Source organism: Leucoraja erinacea, chromosome 4, assembly GCF_028641065.1.
Source record: "Leucoraja erinacea ecotype New England chromosome 4, Leri_hhj_1, whole genome shotgun sequence".
Taxonomy (NCBI): Eukaryota; Metazoa; Chordata; class Chondrichthyes; order Rajiformes; family Rajidae; genus Leucoraja; species Leucoraja erinaceus.
The window spans coordinates 7713575-7729848 of record NC_073380.1 but is presented as its reverse complement, the minus strand read 5'-3'; the positions used below and the strand labels follow the sequence as shown (position 1 = coordinate 7729848).

The 16274-nt window shown below is 43.0% G+C and overlaps 1 protein-coding gene across 2 annotated transcripts in view; it reads right to left on the bottom strand.

Moving 5' to 3' along the window:
* Window positions 1-9188, bottom strand: part of gra (granulito) — a 58679-nt gene extending 49491 nt beyond the window's left edge. Inside the window, exon 1 of one of the 2 annotated variants that reach the window (XM_055633619.1) lies at window positions 9066-9188. The gene's annotated coding sequence lies outside the window, so the exon portion shown is untranslated. Of the gene's footprint in view, window positions 1-4849; window positions 4877-9065 lie in introns of those variants that run through there. The other variant, XM_055633618.1, reaches the window with a different exon arrangement.
* Window positions 9189-16274: the final 7086 nt, after the last annotated feature.

Below are 16274 nucleotides of genomic sequence, written 5' to 3'. Positions count from 1 at the left end.
AGCTCATGACTATGGTGTCCAGTAACAATTTTCATTGGGCATGCAACTATTCCAAACATTTATTAGAAACTTTGGTAATAATACAGAAATCCACATGTTCAACTTTGCAGTTTAAAAAAAAAAGGTGTTAATGTAAACAGTGCTGATAGAGATCTTAATTTATTATTAGAAATTATTTAATTAGGTGAATAATTAAAATTGTAACAAATCAATTTCAAAGTGATCATCTGTAGGGCTGTCCACTTTAGACTTTAAAACGATACGTTTTTTTTTAAAGTATTATGAACTAGAAGCAATGGGCATCCGAAGAGATTTGGAGGCTTGTGTAAAAAGTACACAAAAATTTAAAAAATTGGAGCATAAAATAATCAAAAGGTTTAATGAAATGCTGTTTTTGATATCTAAAATATTGGTGTACAACGAGATGTAACATATGTCAGAGGTATACCACGTCTGCAGTACTGTAAAGTGGTTCTGAGTGCATTTGGACACTTTGGAGGCAGATCATCTGAGGTTATTAAAGCACAAAAAAAGCATGACATTGTATTTCCAATATTTTCAGTTTTTATTTCAGATTTTCTTTTAGGTTTGGCTTGAACTCCAAGGGCTAAATTACTTTCAGAGATTACATAATCTAAGATGGCATTCACCAAAATTTGGAAATTTAATGAGCGATTTGATTAATAAATGTCAAGGTACCAAGCTGAAGAAACATGGGAAATGCTAAAGATAATTTTTTGTCAAGAATGGAGCGTATAGCATAACAAATTGTGCCAGACCTTTCAGGTGTAAGGTCTTTCATACTCAATAGGTGCGATAGATCCTGAAATTCTCTTCCATTTACAGCAACAGTGATTGGATAATAGTTAATTTTAAATCAATTCACCGGTGTTTATTAACAAATAATATTTTAAACTGTACAGAAAAAGTGGAAACGCCAACGAAATGACACTGAATGACACTAAGCACTCAAGCAGGTCCACACCAAGATTATGACAGACTGAATGAGCGTCAAAATTATATGAAACTGAGTTCAATGCAGGAGGCCCAGGTTCATCCACTTTGTATCCTCAAAAGAAAAATCAGAACATTCTTAATCTGTAGTAGAAGCAGGAATGTGGATGCACATCAGCAAAAATCATTAAACATCAGTGTACAGTTACACATAATAAAAAATGATAATAATAATAATAATAACCATTGTCATTTCTCAAATGACTTTAATGCCAAATGCACTAATTGTACAAAGCAAGACATTGTTGGAGTACTGCATTCAACTTTAAAACCCCAAACCTCATGAAAGTTAGGGATACTGCACAGATTCAACAGAATCGAATTAGAGTTTTAAAAACACGATGAAGATAGATGGCATAAAACAGTGATAACAAAGGAAGCTCCTCCATGAGGAAAATCCAGCACAGTCCCAGTGACCAAGATACCCAGCTATTAGTTTGTCCCATTTGCTCGTGTTTGCATATCCGTGTGTTTTTTTTTTAATGCTGTTATAGTATCTGCCTCAACTACCTCATCTGACAGCCTGCCCCTCTGGTTTGATTTAACGAATTCTGTTTCACAGAAACCAACTGTTTCCTTCGTGCAGACCCAACATTTCTAGAAACCTTTACAAAAGACATACAAACCATTGCCTCAACTGTACTGGTGGAAGGGAAATTAATAGTATACTATGTTAAACTCTGGAATTATGAAGATACAAAGAACTGCAGATGCTGGTTTACCAAAAAAGAGACACAAAAAAAGTGGGTCAGGCAGCATTTCTGGAGAACAAATATCGGTGATGTAGAAACTCAGACCTGTCTAAAGCAGGTAGAATGCTTTCCGTTCAAAAACATCCCCTATTCATGTTCACCAGAGATGCTGCCTAATCTGCTGAATTACTCCAGCGTTTGTGTCCTTTTACTTCTCTTATTAAGGGTTGCCAACTAGTTGGGCATAAATTCACTGGAGTAATTTAAATGCATTTAAATATAACCAAGTTTATTTTGGCAGTGTAAACTCAGAAAACATTGATTGATTAAGAGTACTGGTGGCTGGTTAGCCTTATGCCCGACAAGTAAATTAGGGATGTAGAAACAAGGAACTACATGTGCTGGTTAATAGGGGGGGTTGCACGAAAGGTCACTGGGTCAGAGGGCTCGACGCATGAGCCGCTAAATCCATCTGGAGGACATCCGTCACTTCCGGTATATGTTATTAATACAAGAAACGAGTACTTTCCTACCTGTTAAAAAACGCCAAAATGTTGAATTTTTGCACTGAAAATAATTGTGGGAGTCGGGTTAAGTGTGAGACATGTACCCAACTTTAGAATTCCAAAAGTGAAGCGAAATGAAGGTATAGAGAAGCGAGAACTGAAGGGACAACAGCAGCTAAAGTGCTTGATAAACATTGGCCGTGCAGATATCGGAATTGAAAATATTGGGAATTATCGCGTTTGCTCACTGCATTTCATCAAGTAAGGCATTATTTGTGTATTTCTTGATTCCTTTGGTATCTAATAATTCTCAGAAGTGATAAATCTGGCTGTAAAATTTTCTTCAGATGCGTTTTCATTTTGTATGTAAAAACCCACGGGAATTATGGGCGATTTAAAAAAAATTACAGCCAGATTTATCATTTCTGAAACTTTTTAGATGCCAAAGGAATCAAGAAAAAAACCTTAGTTGATGAAATGCGGTGAGCAAAAGGCCAATGTTCGCTAAGCACTCTGTCTGTTGTTGTCCCTTCAGCTTTCGCTTCTATCTGCCGTCATTTCTCCTCACTTTTAGAATTCTGAAGTAGGCTAAATGCCTACTTATCGCGCTTATCCCGATTTCCAGAATTATTTACAGCGCAAAAATGGACATTTTCGGCGGGTTTTAACGGGCCCGCTACGCTGGAAACAATGGTAAGTGCCTACCTGCAGTTCATCGCGTGTACTCCATTTGGAGTAGCGTAGCAACAGTACGGGTCATGGGTCGTGACCCGACTGCCGTGAAACCTCCCTATACAGAAAAGGACACAAAGTGCAGGAGTACTCAGCGGGTCCAAGCAGCGTCTCGGGAGAAATCCTGACCCGCCGAGTTACTCCAGCATTTTGCGTCTATCTTCGGTATAGGGTGATTTCACCAAAGGTCAAATGAGCGTAGATCCCCCCTCACGTGACCGAAAATTCTGACTGGAGGACATCTCTCAGTTTGGTACATGTAAGTGAATGGGGAAACACGCACTTTCCCACCCGTTAAAAACATGGAAAACGGCCGATTTTTGAGCTGAAATTTTCTGTGCTAGTCGGGGTGACCCTGAAGCACAGCGACCTAAATTTTCAGGCAAAACAAAAGATAGAAAGTGAGGTAATTACAAGAGGGAACTGAAGGTAGAAAGCCGCGGAAATGAACAGCTGACAATTGCCGTGGTGATTTTAAGATCCAAAATATCGGGAATTATCGCATTTGCTCGCTGAATTTCATCAAAACTAAGGCATTATTAACTTACTTTTGATGAAATTAAGCGAGCAAATGCGATAATTCCCGATATTTTGGATCTTAAAATCACCACGGCAATTGTCAGCTGATCATTTCCGCGGCTTTCTACCTTCAGTTCCCTCTTGTAATTACCTCACTTTCTATCTTTTGTTTTGCCTGAAAATTTAGGTCGCTGTGCTTCAGGGTCACCCCGTTTTCCATGTTTTTAACGGGTGGGAAAGTGCGTGTTTCCCCATTCACTTACATGTACCAAACTGAGAGATGTCCTCCAGTCAGAATTTTCGGTCACGTGAGGGGGGATCTACGCTCATTTGACCTTTGGTGAAATCAACCTATAAACCAGCATCTACAGCTCCTTCCTAAACATCTGTGGAGAACATAGTAGATGACATTTTGGGTCGGGACCCTTCTTTTCAGTAAGTTAGGGAGCAAGGCTGCAAATAAGAAAGACTCAAAATGCTGGAGTAACTCAGCGGGTCAGGGAGCATCTCTGGAGAAAAGGAATAGGTGACGTTTCGGATCGAGGCCCTTCATCAGACTGGGAGTCAGGGCAGAACCGGCCCCCTGGTTCTAAACGGTAAGTGGAGCATTTAAATTCAAGAGCATCCCGGCACTTAACGACTGCTGGGGTGTGTGCAGATCACCGCCCTGGCGAGATGCGGGGTTAACTGGCACAAGAGCATTTCAAATCAAAACACAACGTCGACTGCGGAGAATAAAACAAAACACCAGTGAAATAAAACGATCAAAAGGACACAAAGTGCCGGAGTCAGCTCTACAGGTCAGCCTGACCCGCTGAGTTACTCCAACACTTTGTGTCATTCTGTGTATTAACCAGCATCTGTTGTTCCTTGTGTCTGCAAGCATAAGGCAAGTATACAAGTGCTGGAGTAACTCAGTGGGTCGGGCAGCATCTGTGGAGGAGATGGATAGGCGACGTTTCCGATCGGGATCCTTCGTCCTCCCACGGATGCTGTCTGACCCGCTGAGTTACTTCCAGGTTTTTGTGGCGATTTTTCTTTTGGTTATAAAGCAGCATCTTTTGAAGAAACGACTTTTGAAGAGAGGTCTCGACTCGAAACTTCTCCACAGATGCTGCCCGACCTGCTGGGTTATTCCGGGGGGGAGGGACACAAAGTGCTGCAAAGTCCTTGAAGTAACTCAGCTGGTCAGGCAGCATCTGTGGAGGAGATGGATGGATAGACATTTCAGATCGGGATCCTCTGAACTCGGTAACATTACGAGTTACTCTAGGATGTTGTGTGGTGGTGTTTTTTTTGTTTAAATGCGTGGGTAAAGCAGCATTTGCAAGTTCGCTCGTTTTCGTGGTTCTCGATGGAGAATCGGATCGGGTGGAGTCGACTCACCCGGTCTGCGCGACGCCCTTCACCTCCGCCATCGTCGTCGGCGTCGTCGTCTCCGCCGTCTCTCCCTCGCTCGAGCCTTCGCCTCCGCCTTCCCGCGCGACGGCCGCTCTGCCCTTCTTCTTCCTTCTTCCTGCTGCTGCTGCTGCTGTCCCCTCCTCCCCCTGCCCAGTCAAAGGCGCCGGCGGCGGCCCGAGCTCGAGCTCGAGTCAATCCCCCTCCCCCTCCCCCTCCCTCCTTCCCAGCCTTTCGTCAGTCGCACCCGGCACGTGCCTCCCTCCCTCCCTCCCCCTCCCTCGCCCGCTCGCTCGCGCGGGGGGTTTTTCGACCGTTGGTCGCGAGCTCCGCCCCGGGCCGCGCGGAGTGAGGAGAGGGAGGGGGGGGGGAGGGGGGGTGAAGAGAGGGAGCGGGGCAGAGCGCGGGTTGGAGGCGGAGAGGGGAGGAGGCGTCGGTCGGTCCGTCGGTGTTGTTGTTGTTGTCGTCGTCCTGCGGCACAGTCCACACTGGGCTCACCGACAAGGAGAACGTCCGTCTGGGATGTACGAAAACAAACCTGCTGAAGAAGCGCAGAAGGGAGGGTGGGGGGGGGACGAAGATTTATCTTTCTTTTTCAAAAAACAAAAAACAAACATCCTTCCTTGGCTTGCAGTATTTGGATGATCTGAAATGGGGAGTAGAGAGGACGGGTGGAAAAACAACAATCTGGAGCTGCACTCTTTTGATTATCTGGGTTGGGGAAGGACGGGGGGGGGGAATGTTGGGCTGTAGTTTTAGATTATCTGTCCAAGAGAGCAGCGGGGAGGTGTGAAAACCCCCCAAAATGGGCTGCAGTTTAGATTATCTGCAAGAGAGTAGAGGGGAAGGGGTGGAAAACAACAAGGTGGGCTGCAGTCTAGATTATCTGTAAGAGAGTAGATGGAGGATGTGGGAAACAACATGATTCTGGGCTAAAGTCTTAGATTATCTGGGATGGGTAGTAAAGAGGAGGGGTGGAAAACAACAAGGTTTTCCAGTCTTAGATTATCTGGACATGAGATGGAGAGGGGAAGAAGAGGGAGAGATATATTGAGACCAATGCATTAAGCGACAAACTAAATAGGTATCGACAAAATATGTAGGAAGGAACTGCAGATGCTGGTTTAAACCGAAGACACAAAAATGCTGGAATAACTAAGCGGGATCTCTGGAGAGAAGGGAATAGGTGACGTTTCGGGTCGAGACCCTCTTTTGTGCCTCTTAAAATAGGGATCAGGACAGTTTTCCCTCACGACAAAGAGAGCTGAGTTTGTTCAGTTAAACGCAGGTGGATGAGGAGGAAGGGGAGGGTGGGGGGAGTAGGGGAAGTATATATTTTTCCACAATGAAATACTCACAGAGAAGTTGCATTGAGAGGAGGGGGTTATAAACTGGATAACCGACGGGGCCGTCACCTGGAACGGTTGCCCCTGGCGACCACAACAACAGGTACCGCAGTGACGTGAGGCATGTCGTCCGTCGGTGTGTCAGCGGCTGGGGGACATCCTTCCCGGGGCATTCCTGCCCTCTCCCCTTGCTCACTCACACAGCGGGACTCACAGCTACCTCCCACGGTCCATGGTAGGGCCCTGGGGAACCATACAGAACAAAGGCACCCAGAGGTGCAAGTCCAATGATCCATGAACCTGACAGGTCATCAGGAAGACATATGATGGCACATTTGCCTTCGTCAGCAATTGCACATTTGCCTTCATCAGCAAGAGGAGAGGATTTGGGACATATCACAGCCCGACAAGACCCTGGTAAGGCAACATCTCAACTGCAGAGACACAACAAACTGCAGATGCTGATTTCCAAATTTTAAAGTCACAGGGTGTCTTATAGAGTGATCTATAGAGCTTATGGAGGTGAACAAAATCACGAGGAATAGATCTTATGGAGACGTACAAAATCATGTGAGGGATAGATCTTACGGGATGTGTACAAAATCATGAGAGGAACAGAAATGTAGTATTTTGCCCAGAGTAGGGAATCTAATCATTTAATTTGATATTTAATAAGTAGAAAATCCCATCCGCACATTCATCAGACCCCAAAGCAGAACTCTGTAGGGTGATCATAGATCTTATAGAGGTGTACAAAACCATGAGAGAGAGAGATCTTATGGAAGAGTACAAAATCATGAGAGAAATAGATCTTATGGAAGTGTACAAAATCATGAGAGGAATAGAAACACAGTATTTTGCCCAGAGTAGGGAATTTGATAATTTAATTTGATATTTAATCAGAAAATCTCCTCCCCACATTCATCAGACCCCAAAACAGAACTCTATTCAGGTGATCATAGACCAGCAGTTGGCAACCTTGTTCTGCATAGGGGCCAGGATGCATGTCTGTGAGCGGATGGCGGGCCACATCTATCACGTGTACACATGGCAGGCATCCAATCACTTGTTCACAGAAGGTGCACTGCCGTGCCGGCAGCATTGCGCAGGATGCAGTACAGCCAGAGCTCGGCGCTCGGTGGGCCGGATGATTACGGGGAAAAAAATTCGCCTGCAGGCAGGATGATTTCGGGTACGGGCCGCATTCGGCCCGGGGGCCGTAAGTTGCCGACCCCAGTCATAGATCTTTAGATCTTATAGAGGTGTACAAAATCATGGGGAATAGATCTCACAGAAGTGTACAAAATCATGAGAGGAATAGATCTTATAGAGATGTACAAAATCATGAGAGGCACAGAAACACACAGTATTTTGCCCAGAGGAGGGAATTTAATAATTTGATATTTAATAAGTAGAAAATCTCATCCGTACATTCATCAGACCCGAAATGGAATTTAATGGAAACCTGACGGGTAACCCTTTTTTTTACAACTGGGATGGTGGGTGTATGGAACGAGCTTCCGGTGGAGGAAGTTGACGCAGGTACCATCTCAACATTTTAGAAACATTTAGACAGGTAGATGGATAGAGTAGGTTTCGGGGGATGGGGCCAAAAGCAGGCAGGTAGGACTAGTGTAGATGGGGCATGTTGATCTGCGGCTTTAGTGCTGGAGTAACTTGGCAGGTCAGGCAGCATCTGTGGAGAACATGCACAGGTGACATTTGTGTCGGGACCCTTGTTCAGACTGATATATGGGGAGGGAGAAGGATAAATTCTGCATGTGTAGCTTACAACCAAACAGTATGAACATTGAATTCAATTTTAGGTAAGTACAACCCGCCTTCCCTCCCCCCCCTCACTAGAGTGAAGGTAAAGATACAGAGTGCCTTTTTCCCACAACAACCAATCAGGCGATTGAACACTCCAAATGCCAATTAAACTCCAAACTACAAAACGTCTTGGTTGCACAAGGGATTTTGATGCAATTAATGCAGAGAATTTATACCCAACAAATAGAACAAACAGACGACCCTAATAAGAGTCTGAAGAAGGGTTTCGGCCCGAAACGTCACCTATTTCCTTCACTCCATAGATGCTGCTGCACCCGCTGAGTTTCTCCAGCATTTTTGTGACCCTAATAAGAGATGTATTGCCAGAGTTTAACATAGCGTACTGGTAATTTACCTTCCATGAGTACTGTAAGCACAGTAACTCGAACAAACTACCTCTGGATCTTGGTAAACACAAAATGCTGGAGTAACTCATTCTGGAGAGAAGGAATGGGTGACATTTCGGGTCAAGACCCTTCTTCAGACTCGCTTTACCTCCAAAGGGTATCAACTGACGGGTCAAACAGAAGAATCTAAACCAAGGTTTATTACAACTTAATCTTTATTTGCATTCAAGTTACTTAAGTCATGCAAACTACTGATTTCTAATAACTTCTCATTTGCTTTACTATAGAGAATAGGTGCAGGAGTAGGCCCTTCGGCCCTTCGAGCCATTCAATGTGATCATGACTGATCATCCCCAATCAATACCCCGTTCCTGCCTTCTCCCCATATCCCCTGACTCTGCTATTTTTAAGAGCCCTAACTAGCTCTCTCTTGAAAGCATCCAGAGACTTGCCTCCACTGCCCTCTGAGGCAGAGAATTCCACAGACTCACCACTGTCTGCGCGAAAAAGTGTTTCCTTGTCTCCGTTCTAAATGGCTTACTCCTTATTCTTAAACTGTGGCCCCTGGTTCTAGACGTCCCCAACATCGGGAACATGTTTCCTACCTCTAGCATGTCCATACTGTACCAGTTTATAATTTCTTTCACTAATCACAAGATTCATGACGGACTCACATATTACCTGTATGAATGAATTGTCCAGATTCACTCTTTCAGTAGGGGATAGTCTTCTGAGCTTCAAACTAGGGCCCCTCCTTGCGATGGTTTTTACACCATTTTTTCCCGTCAATCTCCTTAAGGAAGCCTTTGTTCTAATCCAAGGTTCTCACGGCTCTGAAGTCAATCATTTCAAGTTGTCATTTATCCAAGGCTGAATAAACAAAATGCATCTTTGTTCCTTCCTTATCAGGCTAGATTGTTCTTTGTTATGTTGCTGGCTCATTTTTTCCCACATTATAGTCCCTATGCAAAATGGCCGTTCACAAACTCTTTACCTTCTCAAGGACACACTACATAGCCGTGAAGTTATTTTCTGCTGGGCTCGCACCAGATGTCAATCACGTGACAGTTTTCACTGCGATTCTTTGTTTTCCTGGTCCCCGCACTTCTCTCTGTCTCTCCCTAGCTAGCAGTACCTTCCCAAAGACTGTTGGGATACTTGACATCAAGCCCCTGGCTACAGGAGGAAAAACTACACCAGTTATGCTAAATCTGTAAAATTAATTAGCTAATGAATTTTTGAGACAGTTTATATTACAAATTGCCACGTTTTGCTTTAAGCATGCAACAACAAGTGCAGCATTCTAAAGCAAATTAGAACCTTAAAGAAATATTTTTCAAGGGAAAATAACCTTGAGTCTCACATGATAAACTATAAATGACAGTGGTCCATTTGTAGAGTAGGCGGTAGACTCCAGTGTACCGTTATCGATGTAGGATTAGAGTTGAGCAAATTGGTTCAAGAACCTGATAGTTGCAGTAGTTGCTCCTGAACCTAAGGGACTTCAGGCTTAAGTAGCAGTGAGAAGAAGCCATGGCACAGATGGCGGGGATCCTTGATAATAGAGGATGTCTTCTCGAGACAGTGCCTCGTGTAGATGCGTTTGGCGAGGACTGCCCACGATGGATGGGGCTGAGTCCCACACTCTCTCCAGTGAGTTGGAATTGCCGTACCAGGCCGTAATATAACCAGTCAAGATACTTTCCACAATTTTTTTTAAAACATAAAATACTGGAGTAACTCAGCAAGTCGGGTAGCATTTTTGGAAGACACGGATAGGTGATGTTTCAGATCAGGACCATTCTTCAGATGAAGAAAGGTCCTGACCCGAAACATTACCTATCCATGTCTTCCAGAAATGCTGCCTGACCCGCCAATTTACTCCAGCACTGAATATTTTTGTAATCAGCATCTACAGTTCCTTGGATCTACTTTTTACAGTACATCTATCGAAGTTTGTTAGCATATTCAGAGACATTTTATGTTTGTGAGGCATGAACTTGGGAGTAGTATTATGTTCAGTTTTGGTCGCCCTGTTATAGAAAAATGCCATTAAGTTGGAAAGAATGCAAATAAATTTTACGAGGATATTGCCAGGATTTAAACATTGGAGCTAGGAAGAGGTTGGGCGGTCTAAGAGTTCATCCCTTGCAGCTGAGTGGTGAAGTTATAGAGGTGTATAAAATCATGGGGGGAGTAGATAGGGTGAGTGGACAGGCTTTTTCCCAGAGTGGATGAATCAGAATTATAGGTTTAAAGCATAGGTTTAAGGTGAGAGGGGACATTTTCATTCAGAGTGATAGATATATGGAATGGGCTGCTAATAGTTAAGGCAAATAAAGTAACATTTAAAAGACATTGGACCAGATACAAGTATCGGAATGGTTTAGAGGGATAAGGGCCAAATGCAGGCAATCGGTACCCTTCGGCCATCGCATCCATGCTAACAATCATTTCGTACACCAGTTGTATCCTACACTACGTACAAGCCCGCAAGTCTTTGGAATGTGGGAGGAAACTGAAGCACCCAGAGAAAACCCAGGCAGACACAGGGAAAACGTGCAAACACCTTACAAACAGCACCCAGGTCTCTGGAGCTGTAAGGCAACAACTTTACCACTGCGCCACTGTGCCGCCCAAACCCTTTGTAAATAATTTGATGAGAGAATTACAGTATAATCATGCTGGTGTATAAACTTAAGCTCTTCATAAAATAGAACCATTGAACCATGCCAAAAACCTATTCAATTTCCAGGAAAATAGCAGCAATAAGCATAAAACATTGTTATGATTAAGCCGCTCTGGATGTTTACATTCAACTGATGACAATTTAGCAATTGCAGAGCAGGAAGCAACAAAGAAAGGGAATGCTGAGCTATACTATCAAAACAAGAGATTAAATCTGTCGCTTTTCTGTGTATTTAACTTCTCTCTTCAGTCTGCAATGGGCATTTTACAGTTGGTCTAATTCTACAGAAAGATGTTAACATCTAATTGAAGTTCCAGTATCAAGAAATTGCAATATGTCTGATTCAATCTGAAATACAAAGACGGATTGTAAAGCTCTGATCATTCATCCTTACAAAACAGTCAATGAAAGAAGTCCTTGGTACACATGTTTTCAGGGAAAGTTTTATATAATCCACTTCATGTTAACGATCACATTTTGTATCAAACAGAAATATGGAACATTTTGATAAATCAACCTCTTGCTTTCAGATCATTTTCAGAATTAGTGTTATTGTTGAGATAAGGATTATTCTTTGATTGTTAGGGTTGTTTTGGCAATGTTCGGGTAATCTGCTTGATCACTATATTTTATGACAAAGTTTTTGCTATAATTACAATTAATGTAATCCTTACATAGAGAGATAGTCATATAATACAGAAACTGGCCTTTTAACCCAATTCATCCATGATGACCAGCTTTTATAATTGAGTTGTACCTGTCACCATGTACCTGTCTAACTGTCTTTTAAACATCACTATTGTACCCACCTCTGCAGCTTCCTCTGACATCTCATTCCTTATATGTACCACCTTCTGTATAAAGAAATTGCCCATCAGGTCTCTTAAATCTTTCCCCTCTCACCTTGAACCTCACTCACATTCAATTCTGAAAAGATGAAATAATAATAGTTACTCTAAGGCAATCGTAAGTGCATGACTGCTATAATTGTCTTTCACATGCAAGATAAAGAGCAATGCCATTGAAGTGTAAAGTTAGGGAGATCATGAAATAATACTTGGAGACGGCAATTTAATGCAAGGCTTCCCACAGCCTTTCTATACTATGTATAATCTTAAAATCGTTTGTCTTTTCAATCAATGCAAAATACTGCATTCTCAAACCTCTATTCCTGGCACTGGGATTCAGCAAACTTTAACCCTATGCCACAATTTATCAACCTGTCCCCGATAAAAGTAGACAATAAATCTTTGTTATCGGGTATTATAATTGGAAAATACCAAGCCAGGATGCTTCTCTTCTAAATATATGTAATATTATGAGAATACAAAATATTAGTTTCAAGATCAAACAAAAGTGCCATATTCAGTATTTCTGCATTTATTTAACCACTACTGTCTCTTCATTGTGCTATCTTTTCAGGTAGATTTTACGATCTTGCCAACATATCAAGAAATTCGGCTAGTTTGTACTATATACCATTTTTCTTCAGATATGGCACTCACTGATAAGATGAATGAAAAAAATTGCTTGATTTCTGAGAAACCTTTCATAGGAACCCACATGGCAAATATTTCTATTGATTATGCTTACAACACCCTATTCTCCCAGACTAACAATCTCTGAATTGAAGGATACTCAATTTTCAACTCCGTCTACTTCATTAATTTGGAAAGCAGATAAGTGCAAGGTGTTGCATTTCGGCAAGTTAACCTAGGCCAGGACCTTAACTGTGAATGATAGAGACTTAAGAAGAGCTGTAGAGCAGAGGGATCTTGAAATACAGGTGCATAGTTCTCAGAAAGCAATATCACAGGTAGCGAGGGTGGTAAAGTAAGCTTTCAGTAGGCTGGCCTTTATCAGTCAGGGTACTGAGTATAGAAATTAGGATAGACACAAAAAGCTGGAGTAACTCAGCGGGACAGGCAGCATCTCTGGAGAGAAAGAATGGGTGATGTTTTGGGTCGAGACCCTGCAGTCTGAAGAAGTTACTCCAGCCTTTTGTGTCTATCTTCGGTTTAAACCAGCATCTGCAGTTCCTTACTACACATAGAAATTAGGATATTATGTAACTATTGTACGAGCCATTGGTGTGATAATATTTAAATCACTGTGTTCAGTTTTGATCACCCTGTTATAAGGGTGGTGTCATTAAGCTGCTAAAAGTGCAGAGGTTTACAGACGTTGCCAGGACTCGAGGGCCTGAGATATAGGGAAAGGTTGGAAAGGCTTGGACTTTATTTCTTGGAGTGCAGGAGGTTGAGGGCTGATTTTATAGATGTGTGTAAAATCATGTGGGGAATAGATAGGGTGAATGAGTCTTTTACCCAGGGTAAGGGAATCAAGAACCAAGAGGTTTAGGGTTATGGAGGCAAGATTTAATAGGAACCCAAGGGTAATCTTTTTCACTCAGAAGGTTATGGGTATATGGAATGAGCTGAGGTTATAGTTGAGACGGGTACTATAACAGCATTTAAAAGAGGAAAGGTTAAGTGGGATATGAGCCAAACGCAGACAAATGGGACTAGCTTAGAAAGGACATCCTGGTCAGTATTGATGAGTTGGGCCAAAAAGCCTGTTTCTGTGCTGTATAACTCCGACTCTAAGATTGGTTGGTCTGTACTATATATTCCAGAGCAGTCATAGTATCATATTGGACAATCTCCTTGAAAGTTCACAAACTTTTTTTTCAGTTTCTTACCTTGCCGGAGACGCGATGTTTCCGGGTCGCGTCTCCGGTAGCTTTGCGGCCTATCATCTATAACCATATAACCATATAACAATTACAGCACGGAAACAGACCATCTCGGCCCTACAAGTCCGTGCCGAACAACTTTTTTTCCCCTTAGTCCCACCTGCCTGCACTCATACCATAACCCTCCATTCCCTTCTCATCCATATGCCTATCCAATTTATTTTTAAATGATACCAATGAACCTGCCTCCACCACTTCCACTGGAAGCTCATTCCACACCGCTACCACTCTCTGAGTAAACAAGTTCCCCCTCATATTACCCCTAAACTTCTGTCCCTTAATTCTGAAGTCATGTCCTCTTGTTTGAATCTTCCCTATTCTCAAAGGAAAAAGCTTGTCCACATCAACTCTGTCTATCCCTCTCATCATTTTAAAGACCTCTATCAAGTCACCCCTTAACCTTCTGCGCTCCAGAGAATAAAGACCTAACTTATTCAACCTATCTCTTTAACCTCGGACTGACCTTGGGCTCCACCGCGGGGCACGGACAATATTGGAGACGATCCTTTGCCTGGGATTGCTCCAACCGCGGCCTGCTGACTTACCATCAAGAGCTCGCAGTCTCGGGAGAGGCGAGTCGGGAACTCCAACGGACACAGAGGCTTGACCAGCCCCGACGTGAGGTTCGATCACCCGGCGCGGGGGAGCTGACATCCCCCGATGCAGGATCTGGATCGCCCCGACGCGGAGGGCCCAAAACGGCGCCTGCTACAGGAGTGAAGATCGTCCCGTCAACAGAGGGCTCGAGGCCCTCGACCGCGGGAGAGCTAAGGCAAGAGATTGAACTTTTCTTCGCCTTCAATCACAGTGAGGAAAGTGGAGTCTCTGGTGGATGTTTATGTTAAAATGTGTTTTGTGTGTTCTGTTGCTTTTTATTTGTATGACCGACTTGGCAAATCAAATTCCTCGTATGTTGCAAAACATACTTGACGAATAAAGTATTATTGTGATTGTGAAATCATTTCAGTACAATTGGAATTTAAATCATAATTTGATTTGCTTATATAACTTTGACCATCACAACTGTTAACACTGCCACCTACTGGCAAATTAACTTAAACATTGATAACGTGTTCTCAGCAGTGCACAAAATTAAAGGAAGTGTAAATACAAGAAGGTATGTACCTAAATGGAGAATTACTCGATACTTGCTGAAAAATTATTCCATACTGTGTTTCATGAGACCGCACACATAATTTAATCAATACTCTACATAGAAAAGTGAACATTTGTAATTTTGAAATGAACCAGAATTCATCTGGCAACATTTAAATGTTGTCCAGAAATTAATATATTCCTAATCTTTTTTTCTGGAACAAAGGAGAAATTCTAACCTCTTACACTTACATCTAGCAAAAAATGCCTTTAAATTAACATCAGAAGCAGTGTTAAAATACCAAGTCAAGGAACAAATGAATTGAATGTTTTTATCATTCAAATTTTCATCTGGATGGTCAATTTTCTCATCATGGACAAATTATATCATGTTCCTGTACATCACCTTTTTCTCAGTAATCAAAATTATCAAGAGATGACTTTAATCTAGCTGCATTTTCCAGTTGTGCTCCACATGATAAAGATCACTGTAAGGCAAGTGCTGTGCTGAGCTTCACCAGAGTTAAATTATACGCACATTATTGTGAGGTGCTTACAAAGCAGAATTTCCTGCAGATTACCTGCCGAAGATTTGCAGCAGAAATTTGCCCCTCATGGGAAATCTAATTTGTGAACTGTTTCTTCCAAACAGGGATATAGGGTGACAGAGCAATGAGCAAGCAATGACAATTTGCATTTTCCAACTCAGCTGTAATGTTGCAGTAGTCAGAATGCCTATTTGATGTCGGCTAGGTGCATAAGCAAAATCTGCAACAGGCATGTTTTTGTAAATTCTGAAAATCAACATGATTTTGTTCCAAAAGCCAATGATCCTCCTTCTAAGAGGCGAGACAAGTTTACAGGCAGCATTTTATTGTATATGCTAAATCTTCTGAGGCCCCAAAAGTTGCACCACTAGGGGCGCTGCACTGGCAGCAGCCTCTGCCTACAGCCTGTCTGTTTTTTCTGTCTTTTTTTATTATTTTTAGTTAGACCAAAGTGTTGTGTTAGGGGGAACTTTAACTTTTCTATGTGGGGGAGGGGGGCAGGGTAAGGGGGAAACCGTCTCCCAGTCTCTTCCTGGCGGGGACGCGACTATTTCTCCGAGTCGCGTCCTCGCCCCCCACCTCGCGGCCTACCAGCTGGATCGGAGCGGCCTTTCCTGCCGGGGACCGGGAACCGGACCAGGGCTGCTACAACGGCGGCGCAGCGCTGGAGTCACCGCGGAGCGGGCGATGCCTACCCGGGTCGCCGTTGGAGCTCCGGATCGTTGGGCCGTTGCTCCAACATCGTGGAGCTCTGGTGCGGAGAGCTTCCAACGCGGGCGGCGCTGAACGGCATCGTGGAGTCC